This window comes from Lygodium microphyllum, chromosome 9, assembly GCF_053477565.2.
Source record: "Lygodium microphyllum isolate KBCC chromosome 9, Lygodium_microphyllum_v1.1.10, whole genome shotgun sequence".
In the NCBI taxonomy this organism is placed as follows: Eukaryota; Viridiplantae; Streptophyta; class Polypodiopsida; order Schizaeales; family Lygodiaceae; genus Lygodium; species Lygodium microphyllum.
Genome location: NC_141143.1, coordinates 151,947,205 through 151,959,341, shown reverse-complemented (window position 1 = coordinate 151,959,341; position 12,137 = coordinate 151,947,205).

Here is a 12,137-nt window from a genome sequence, read left to right as displayed (position 1 = left end):
GAGAGAGAGAGAGAGCCAATTCTATCAAAATAGTGTAACGGTATATGAGAGATCAAGAGAGAAAACTATGAAGCTATTGAAGATGAATACTATGTGATTTATTTCCATTAAAAAATGGTGTATTCTTTTATGTTCATTGTTCTATTGATAGATTCTATGAAGATGTTGAAGATTATGGTTGATTCTATCAAATCCGTGGGAGATGTCTACTATGATGTTGCATGAAGATTTGCTGTTTTCTTTGTTTTGGTCATCAAAAGAATGAAATAAAAGCTTGTTGATGTTACAATATAGATTTTATTGCAGTAGAATCCCCTTTTCCTTTGTGTCTCTCTTGGGGCTCCATGTTTTTGGTGCGCAGCCAAGGAAACTTGCCATCAACAAGCATAAGAAGAGACTGAAAATGAAGGAAATGGTATTGCCAAGAAGAGAAAAATTCAATGGATGCTAGCAAAGTTTCTTCTTCCACTAAAGAGTTGGAGATTCTTATTGCCAAAGCCACTTTCCACAAGAAGTTTATCCCACAATGGCAAAAACATATTACCATCATGATGCATGCTCTATGCGGTGGACTGTTTCCTCTTCCTGTTGAAGCAGCAGAAACTTGCATCTTGGTGGCAAATTGTTTGGGAACAAACTGAAGAGCAAAATCATAGAGGATGACTATCCATGGAAGATTTGGTATTCATTGAGAAGTTTTCAGACATCTTCAAGTGGGAGATCGTGAAGAAGCTTCAGGAGTCGTGGTCTGTGGAGGTTCACGAAAACAAGAAGAAAAAGACTTGGAATTTGTTCGTGGATGCTCAACAGCAAGATAGTGGGATGCTTGGTGCATTGACAATCTTTTGTTTGTCCAATTAGCAACCCACTGGAAGTTGGTAGACAGAGTGTTTTTCACAACATACACTGTTGAAATCCTTAGAAGCTGGCATTATTATAATGGCACAACAATGATCCTAAAAAGAATGAGTTTTGATACTTTCAAAACGGAATATCTCCCCCTCTGTAGTGGTTTGAAAGCTGAATTCAAAGATGTTGAAAAGAAGGAAGTAGAAGAGATGTTGGCCAGAGAATCCCCTAGAGACTGAAGACCTCTCTGATTCTATTCTGTTGGGTACTGAACAACTAGTTGGAGCCAAGTCCATGATGAATGACGCAATTAAGAGGCAAGTGTTAGAACGAGACTAGAGGTATGTGAGAAGGGAGAAGGCAAAAATCAAAGCTGAGAACGAGCTCGCAACAGAAGCCTCCTTTGACGCCCTAAAAGCACTCTTTACAGAAGTCCCCATGGTGACTTAAGGTCCCCTTTTTAGTTAGATTCGTCCTGGAAATATTGATGATATGCTAGTAAATGTAGTCCCATTGCCAATTTTTAAGGGAGAGTACAATGAAGACCCTGATCTTGATGTAGCAGAATTTATGGTAGCATGTGTGGCTAACAATGCCAGAACCCCTAAGCATTGGTTAGCGATATTCCCTGCCACTTTCAAAGGTGCGGCATTTTAGTGATATGAGAGACAAGTAGCATGAACTTTTGGCACTTGGGACAACCTAAAGTTGGCATTCCTCACTAAATTCAAGCGTGAAGGTTTTGAAGAGCGGATGCGAGAGGAGTTCATGAGCCTAAGTCAGTCCTCTGGAGAAAGAGTAGAAGCTTATGTCTTGTGAATGGAATCCATCTTGAAGAGATGGACTAACCATCATTTGGATGAAGGTATCTAGAAAGGAGTATTTCTCAGAGGCCTACAACCAGAAGTTTGCAAGTTCGTGGAACTGAGAAGACCAGTCAATCTGCAAGCTGTAGTGGAAGGCACAAGATTGTATGACGAAGTTGAAGCAAGGTTGTCAATGACTCTAGGACGAGGAGTCTTACCTTTGGTGCGCAGATCGGTCGCAGTATGCTCACGTAGTGAATTCCGAAAGGTCCCCAAGAATAATGAACTCTACCTTTTTGCACAAAAAACAATGTAAAAGCATGAATGACAAGAAGCAAGAGACCAATTGGGTTCAATCTCCCCCCATGCCTTGTGTGAGCGCTTCACAAAGCATGTATTTTATGTATATTTCCATCTTCATGCTTAATAATAACCCAATTTACAAAAATATGACAAGCTTTTAGCTTTTGAGTTTGCTTTCTACAAAAATAGGAAATAAAGCTAATGGACGGTGCCCATAGAGTCTGGCACGCCCAATCTCAATGTCCAAATAGAAATAACATATCCGTGCGCATAGGCGCATACAAAATAATAATCAATAATCAATGCCTCAATAGACATGACAAAATATAGGCATGGCGCCTATCAAAATATAATCCAAAGGTCGAATACTCTCTAGACTCCAATGCTTTCCTCCGCCACTGTTGCTATCTCTACACATCAACTGAAGCATTCACAATCGTTAGTAAAATAATACAATTAAACCGACAAAAGTGAATACCTAGCAGTCTTCAGCTACATAAATAAATCAACTGGTTAGAAATACTTCCTAACCTTAATTTATTACGAGTGCGCACTCTAAACTCATAAACGTTTATTAATTTAATATGCATTTTGCAGAATTACCCGCTATGGAATCACCCATGTACACACTAAATTAATGAAACGCCCGAAAAGGACAGGCGTCCCCATCAACTTCTCACACAAAGAATCCTCTTTGTGTATGAGCCCCGGTCATCTAAGTTTACGGAATCCACCGTAAAACCTCACGGAATCCACCGTGGAATATGCCTTCTGGCATCATACCCCCGGGGTGGGATAGCAATTGACCTCAATTGCTATTAGCTCAATGTGGAGCTAACAGAGTGGGGAAAGCATTTAAGTCTCTAGCGTGCATCCATTGTGCTTCCTCTACAGGATGGTTTTTAAATTTAACTAGATATCTAGAATACCTTCGGCTAGTTCTAGTGGTCATGTAGTCAGTGTCTATGATGGCTAATGGTTCAAGTATTTCAGTCTCTTCCTCTAATAAAGGTGGGTTTTCATAAACAGGGTGGATAAGTAATTGGCCTCTAAATGGTCTCAATAAACTAATGTGAAATGTATTGTGAATTTTCCAATGAGATGGTAATTCTAACTTGAATGCATTATCATTAATCTTATGAATGATTCTAAATGGTCCATAGAATCTAGGAGCTAATTTGACAACTGGATGTTTATCTACACTTTGCAGTCTACGTTTTTCTATTCTCAGCCAAACATAATCATCAATTTTGAAATTCATGGCTTGTCTTTTCTTGTTGGCTTGTTTGGTATATGATTGTTGGGCTTTAGCAATCATATCCTTAACCTCATCAAAAATACTATTATGCATAGTAGCAATATCATCAGCACTCTGAATTCTATTAGACAAAGATGCAACAGGTGTAGATAATCTATATCCATAAATGACTTCAAAAGGTGCTTTCTTTGTAGATGTGTGTGGTGTATTGTTATATGCAAACTGTAATAAATGTAAATGAGTGTCCCATGTCTGAGGTTTAGAGATAGTATATGCACGTAAAAGATCTAGAATGGTGCTATTTGTGGCTTCTGTTTGTCCATTTGTTTCTGGATGAAATGCAGATGAGAAATCAATCTTTGTGCCTAGATTAGCAAACAGTGTAATCCAAAAATTGTTACAAAATCTAGAATCACGATCTGAAATACACTTTTGGCAATCCATGGTTAGTAAAAACAGTTTTCAAAAATAACTGTGCTGCCTGTGATGCTGTTAAAGTTTTCTTACATGGAATGAAATATGCTTGCTTACTAAATCTATCTACAACAATCCAAATCATATCATGGTTAGATTTAGTATTTGGTAAACCAGTAATGAAATCCATAGAAATATGTTCCCAAGGTTTAGATGGAATAGACAAAGGCATTAGTAATCCTTACTGTTTACCATGATGTCCCTTTATTCTTTGACAAATCAAACATTCAGAAATGAAATTAGATACATCTGCATCCATATGCGGCCAATAAAAATCTTCAGTTAACATACGTAATGTAGATATGATACCTCTATGACCTTGATATGGGGGACAATGAATTTCATTCAAAACAAAAGATCGAAATGGAATAGTAACACACAGTCTCTTTTCAAAAAACATAAATCCATCATTATATGACAATGAATCAACAGGAATGAAATTGTTTTGAACTAATTTTTGCCAATCAGAATGAAAAGTAATATCCTGGTGATATGTATCTTTCATAGCAATCAAAGAATCAAAAGATATGACAGAAATATTATGAATTGCAGGTCTTCTACTCAATGCATCAGCAACTACATTTTCTTTTCCAGGTTGGTATTGAATGATAGGATGAAAACTTTGAATGAAGGAAGCCCATTTGATATGACGGTCAGAGATTTGGGGTTGGCTAAGTAAATGTCTAATGCTTTGCTAGTTGGTCTTTATCATGAATTCTGAACCCATTAAGTAGTGTTTCCACTGTCTTAATGCTTGTACAACTACTAATAGTTCTTTGTCATAAGTGGAATATTTCAGCTCAGAGGGTTTCAGCTTAGAACTAGAATATGCTATTGGATGATTGTCTTGCATTAGTACGGCTCCTATTTCTGATCCGCTAGCATCGGTCACAACTAGAAAGAATGGTCTATTAAAGTCAGGCAACTGTAGAACAGGGGCACTCTAAACTCATAAACGTTTATTAATTTAATATGCATTTTGCGGAATCACCCGGTATGGAATCACCCATGTACACACTAAATTAATGAAACGCCCGAAAAGGACAGGCGTCCCCATCAACTTCTCGCACAAAGAATCCTCTTTGTGTATGAGCCCTGGTAATCTAAGTTTACGGAATCCACCGTAAAACCTCACGGAATCCACCGTAAAACCTCACGGAATCCACCGTGGAATATGCCTCCTGGCATCAACCTTCTCCCATGTCAGTAATGGTATACTCACCAAATGCAATTCGAGGGACAATTTCCTACCCCTATCCCCATATGCAAACAGTGCCGCATTATAATGCACCTAATCCACTTTGGTCGCCACAGACGACAGTGCCTCAAATGATGGTTCAACCACAACAACAATGGCTTCAAACAGTTCCTCCAATGGAGACTCAACAACAGTGGAACCCTACCAACTGGAATCAACAATCCCAAGTCTCAGCAGGAGCTCTGAATCAGAACCAGAACAGAGGACCTTCTGGATCAACCCAACTAGTGTATGCAGTAACTATAGAAGCTTCCCAAAAAACCCTACTACAAGTACTTCAAGAGGTGAAAATCTGAAGGATTACTTTTTTATCCAGCTCAATTGCAAGCATCAAGAAAGAGCTTATGGATGTGATTACAGAGTAGCTACAGATGATGCTGAAAGTGAATACCGCCAATATATCTACCCCTATGGGAGTTGAGAGAGATGTGATACGTTCTAATACATGGTGTGGAAAGTGTCATCAAGTGGGACATTTAGCGACTGAATGTACCCAAAAATGAACCATTCCTGGAGCCTTCTATTCCTACTGTTTGCAGAAGAACCATACAAAGGATATTTGCTTGAAAGAGATCCACGAACGAAGACAGAAGGATGAAAATGCAAGATTCAACTTGCTAGAATCCAAAATGACAACACAGGATATTGGATTAAAGTCTAGGGAGTTCGGTCCTAATTTTGGTCCAAGGAGGTTTCCCTCTCAAAGTTACAGAGGACGACAGTGTGGCGGTGGTCAGAGATCAGAGGTGGAATGTTACAAGTGTTGAGAAAAGGGTCATATCTCCCCGAATTGACCAAATCCTAGATGATCTATGGATTATAAGCCCTTATGCAGCCGATGCAAGGGAGAAGGCCACACTACAAAGGACTATCCAAGTCCAGCCCTTGTAAAGGCCAATGCCACTGATAACCAACAGAAGGCACAAGAGCCTGCCTCCAAATTGGTAGAGTTGGAAGTTGCCACTGTCACGAGCGCCAAGAAGAAGGGACCAGTTGTCCAAGAAGAGAACACTTTTAAACCTAACTTAACATTCCGGCAGTTGCTGATGCTGTCTCCTAGTTGTCGAAAGAAATTCAAAAGCATCGTGACAAGAAGTCGTGGACTAAGGATTGTTCCTTCAACAGTGACCAAGACCAATAAGGCCCTAGAGCCAGTAAAGGAAGTAGATGTAGCTAACGCCTTCCTAGACTCTGGAACCCTAGAGATTAGTGTATGGAATGAAGGATGCTTTATCTAAGATGCATTGATTGATGGAGGCTCATCACTAAAAATAATGACGGATGTGACAATGAAGGACTTAGGGTTGCAAGGTATTCAACCTACACAGTGGCTTATCAGATTGGCATACCAAAGCAGAATTAAACCGTTGGGCATCCTCCCATACGTAAAAACAACCCTTGCAGGAAGATATTATTGGCTGACTTATCTGGTGGTTAAACCAAATTCTTATGGGACCTCATACCCTCTACTGTTGGGAAGACCTTGGCTTTTTGAAGTGAGATCTAGGACGGACTGGTTCAAAGGAACCCTAACCCTAGGCAGAGGACCCAACAAAGAGGTGTTGAAGTTGTATGGATCACAAAAAGGAAATGGATCCACATCCATCAAAGTCATAACTAACTCTTCCAATGAAGTAATAGATGGTACATTAGGGGACGAAGAGGCTGTTAAACAGATATTTCCCAAGAAAACAGAGGCATAGTCCCTAACAGTGGGCACTGTCACAGAGACAGTAACAAAGACAAAGCCAGAGACAGCAGATGCAGAGGCAGAAGATCTGTTCTTCTCCTACAGAGCCTCTACAGAAGCAAAGACAGAGCCTCCAGAGCAAGAGGATAAAAATGATGAGGAAGAAAATGAAGCAGGTTATGAAAGTGCAGTTGAAGAAGATCCTCTGATAGTGGATGATCTTTTTGAAGTCCCTATAGAGACCTCAGAGGTCGAAGATCTCGGGGTGTTGGATGGAATGACCATGGTTCCATTTGGGTTGGCCAATGGACAACAAAGTATGTAAAATCTGTATAAGCAATGGATCAAAGGCATAAAAATTAAGTTACTCTTGTCGCCCTGACCACTCATTTTAAAGGAAAGATGATGATGATGCCCCCTGCCAATCGAAGCCAAAGCCCTCAGAGCCACGGCCTCTAGAAGGTCCGTGCTATGTGACATTCTTGGATGCATCTTCTAAAGATGAATCCCGAAGTCCAGAAAAAATCACTACTCACACAGAAGCAAACAAAGCTCTGATACCCTTCCAACAACCTCAACAGAAAAATGAGTCATCTGTTCAAAAGGAGGACACTAGTTCTAGTGGAACATCAGACGAGGACAATACTCTCTTGAAAGAGTTAGACCTCTTTCCAGAAGCAATCCATGGGACATTTATCCACGAAGTGAAAGGTGAAAGACAAATAATGTTCTTGGATACTGATGGTACTGAATGTCACCTAAAAGTGGGTCTCAATCTTCTAGAATAAGAAGTAGTGGTCCTACGAGACTTACTCAAGGAGAACTTAGACGTGTTTGCTTGGTCATATAAAGATCTAAGGGGGATTGATCCCACAGTATGCCAACATCACATTGACCTAGAGCCCGATGCCAAACTTGTAAGGCAAAGACAAAGACATATGAATCCTAATTATTTTGCTCTGGTGAAGGCTACATTATTGAAACTTCTTGAAGCCGAGTTAATTTATCCCGTGGCTAACAGTGAATGGGTTTTGCCCATTGTGGTATTATCCAAGAAGAACGGGAAACTTTGAATATGTGTAAGAGGATGCGATTTCTTTAGCGCATGATGATGAGGATAAAATTTGCAGGCGAGAAAAGCGACCGCAACACTTTTCGATTAATGGTAACTTTGGTGCAAAGCAATTCAATTCTAACTTTCAAAGATTCAATCAAAATCTCTTTGCTACTTTTTCTTTTCATAAACCATGGACTCAACCTCTTGCTTTACCATTAACTGCTAATTCAAACCCTAAGCCTTCCCTCCAACCAGATCCCAATATACCCAAACTTCTAGCCCTTACCAATAATGTCTCCAAAGCAAAGCTTATGATTTGCTACAAGTGTCATCAGCCTGGACACTTAGCAGCGAACAGTCAGTCCAAGAAGCAAGCTGTTCAAGTCAATCACTTGGAAGCAACTGATGATAAGGACCATGAAGATATGCCAGACTTCATTGAAAAAGATGATGATATCAGCGACGCTTCAGATACTTTCTTGGATATACCAAATCCTCATTCGTTATTAACAATGAAATGTTCTGTGCATGGTCAAGAAAAGATTATTTTGCATGATGATGGAAGTATGTATGATTTTATTTCCTCAAACTTGGTAAAAGAGTTGAATTTATCTACTATTCCAACTCATTATCACATAAAGGCTGCATTCTTAGGCACTAGATACAATGATACACAAGAAGTGCATGATTTAGAGATTAAAATCAGTGATTATGTTGAGTGTAGAAATATCTTGGTTGTGCCTTTGCAAGCTAGTGACATTATTTTAGGAATGCCTTGGCGTCACAAATATAATCCTAATATAGATTATTCCACACATTCCATGAAAATTCATTTTAACGAAAACCAAATCACATTACATGGATTGCACACCTTTGATAGTTTTCTATTGCTTGGTCACACACATGCTAAACGTGCATTGAGAAAATGTAATAAATCATATTTATTATGGGTAAATGAAATTGAAGCTGAGGGAAATCAGATGCATCCTAGGCATGCACAATTTCTTTCACAATTAAAGATTGTTTTGTTGTTGATTTACCACCTATATGTCCTGAAGTCCATAATATAGATTTAATCACATGTTCTCAACCACCATATAGAGCACCTTATAGACACAATCAGATTGAACAAAAAGAAATCCAAACACAAGTAACCGAGGACTCATTAGGCCCATTAGTTCTCCTTTTGGTACATGTGCCCTATTAGTTAAGAAGAAAAATAATACCTATAGGATGTGCATTGATTATTGTGCCCTAAACAAAATCAGTATTAAGAATAGATATTTGATCATTAGGGTAGACGACCCCATGGATAAACTACAAGGGGCCACTATTTTTTAGCAAGATAGACCTCAAATCTGGATATCATCAAGTACGTCTGGATACACTTGACATTTTTAAGACTGCATTTGGAACTCAATTTGGTCATTGTGAATTTCTTGTTATACCTTTCAGTTTGACCAATGCATTAGCTACATTCAAGTCGTATGATGAATTGTATATTTTTGAAGTATCAAAATTGTGTGATTGTTTTCTTTGATAATATATTGGTTTTCAGTAAGGATGAGAATGAGCATTGTGAATATCTATCTTTAGTTTTCAAATTGTTGAAAGAGAATCAATTTTATGCTAACCTTGACAAGAGTGAATTTTTCCAAACCCAAATTGAATATTTAGGTCACATTGTTTCTTCTAATGGTATTCGTGTTGATCCTAAAAAGAAAGAGGCAATTCTGAATTGGCCAATCCCTAAAAATGTGCATGAGTTATGTTCTTTCTTAGGCCTTGCCAGCTTTTATAGAAATTTTGTGAGAAATTTTTCATTGCTTGCATTGCGTTAGACGAAATTGATAAAAAAAAGGTGTTGTGTATGGTTGTTCTAACAATCAGCAAAAGTCTTTTGATTTGTTGAAACATGCTTTAACACATGCACGTGTCTTGCAATGACCTAATCTTAATCAACCATTCTTTCTAGTCGTCATCATTGATGCTAGCGGATCAAGAATAGGAGTTGTCCTCATGCAAGATTCACATCCCATGGCCTATTCTAGTTGCAAACTTAAATCTTTTGAATTGAAGAACTTTACCTATGATAAAGAATTGTTAGATGTAGTTTAAGCCTTACATCAATGGAAACACTATCTGATGGGATTCGAATTTATGATTAAAACTAACTAGCAAAGTATCAAACATCTCCTTAGTCAGCCACAAATTTCTGACCATCATATTAAATGGACTACTTTCATTCAAAGTTTTCATCCGCTTATCCAATATCAGCCAGGAAGAGAAAATGTTGTTACCAATGCATTGAGTAGAAGACTAAGCATCCATAATATTTATGTTCTATCTTTTGCTTCCCTTACTCCTATGAAGGATACCTATGACTGTGACCCCAGTTTTCAAGCTGATTGGAACAAATTAGTTGCTAATAACTGGATTCCCATTGGTTCTTTTTCTTATTTTAATGGATTTATGTTTTATGAGAAAATATTGTGTGTCACTGTTCAATTTAGATCATTTGTGTTGCATGAAATTCATAATCCTCCATATCAAGGTCATAGAGGTATTATTTTCACTTTAAGAACATTGATTGAAGATTTTTACTAGCTGCAAATGGAATCTGATGTTTCTAACTTTGTTTCTGAGTGTTTAATTTTCCAAAGAGTTAAACGACACCATGGTAAGCAATATAGTTTGTTAATGCATTTACCAATTCTTGACCATCCATGGGAACATATTTCAATGGATTTTATAACTGGTTTGCCTAATACACAAGCTAATCATGATATGATTTGGACTATAGTAGATCGATTAAGTAAAGAAGCATATTTTCTACCATGCAAGAAAATATTAACTGCATCTCAAGTTGCACAAATGTTTTTGAAGACTGTTTTCATTAACTATGGTTTGCCAAAAGTTAGTATTTTCGATCGTAATTCTAGATTTTGTAATAATCTTTGGACTACTTTGTTTGCTAATTTGGGTACTAAGATTGATTTCTCATCTGCATTCCATCTTGAAACCAAAGGGCAAAGAGAAGCTACTAATAGTACCATTCTAGATCTTTTGCCTACGTACACAATTTCAAAACCACAAACATGGGACACACGTTTACATCTACTTCAATTTGCATACAATAATACAATACACACAACTACATATAAAGCACATTTTGAAATCATTTATGGACATAGATTGCCTACACCCGTTACATCATTGTCAAATAAAGTTAAAGTTGATGATATTGCCAATACGCATGCTACTATTTTTGCTCAAGTTACAGACATGATTGTGAAAGCTCGTCAATCATACACTAAACAAGCTAATAAGAAAAGACAAGCCATGAGTTTCAATGTTGGTGATTATGTTTGGTTACGCATTGAAAAGAGAAGATTGCAAAGTGTTGAGAAATACCTTGTTGTTAAATTAGCACTAGGTTTTATGGACCTTTCAAAATAATTCATAAGATCAATGACAATGCATTTAAATTAGAACTACCCAAACATTGGAAGTTCCATAATACTTTTCATATCAGTTTCCTATGACCTTTTAGAGGCCAACTACCTATCCACCTGATCTATGAAAATCCTCCTTTGTTAGAAGAAGAAACTAAAATCCTTGAACTTGAAACTATTCTAGACACTAACTTTATGACCATTAGAATTGGCCGCAGATATTCTAGATATTTAGTTAAGTTTACAAATTATATTGTTGAAGAGGCCCAATGGATGCATGCCCGCGACCTAAGTGCTTACCCCTCACTGCTCGCTCCACATTGACCTAATAGCAATTGAGGACAATTGCTATCCCACCCAGGGGTATGATGCCAGGTTGCATATTATGCGATGGATTCTGTGATTGTATTTATTTGATGTGGCTAGTACACAAGGTGGATTCCTTGTGCGAGGGGCTGACGGGGATGCTTGTCCTTTTTGGGCATCAGATTAATTCAATGTGCACGTGGGTGATTTTGTAAAATACATATTAAACTAATGGATGTTTACGAGTTTAGTGTACACAGTCAAATTAAATTAAGGTTAGGATAGAGTTCCAACCGATTTAATTATTCTGTAGCTGAAGACTGCTAGATATTCACTTTTGTTGGGTTTTATTTTCTAACAATTGTGAATGCATCAGTTGATGTGCAGAGTAGGTGGCAGTGGTGTTGGGTAGCACTGAGAGATGGCGCAAATCCAAATGCCTAAAAGAATTACTATTTTTGATGGGCACATGCCTTATTACTAAAGGCGTGGTGCCAATATTTATTTAAGCGTGCTTATTTATTAAAGCACTTGACAAAACATTAATTATCTTGTATGCGCATAGGCGCTCGATTAAAAATTTCATTATTTGACATTTGTATTTGGGCACATCTCGACTTTTTGATGCCCAAATGTCTTACTCTATAATTGGGCAAACGCAAACTTAAAAGTGAAAGCATG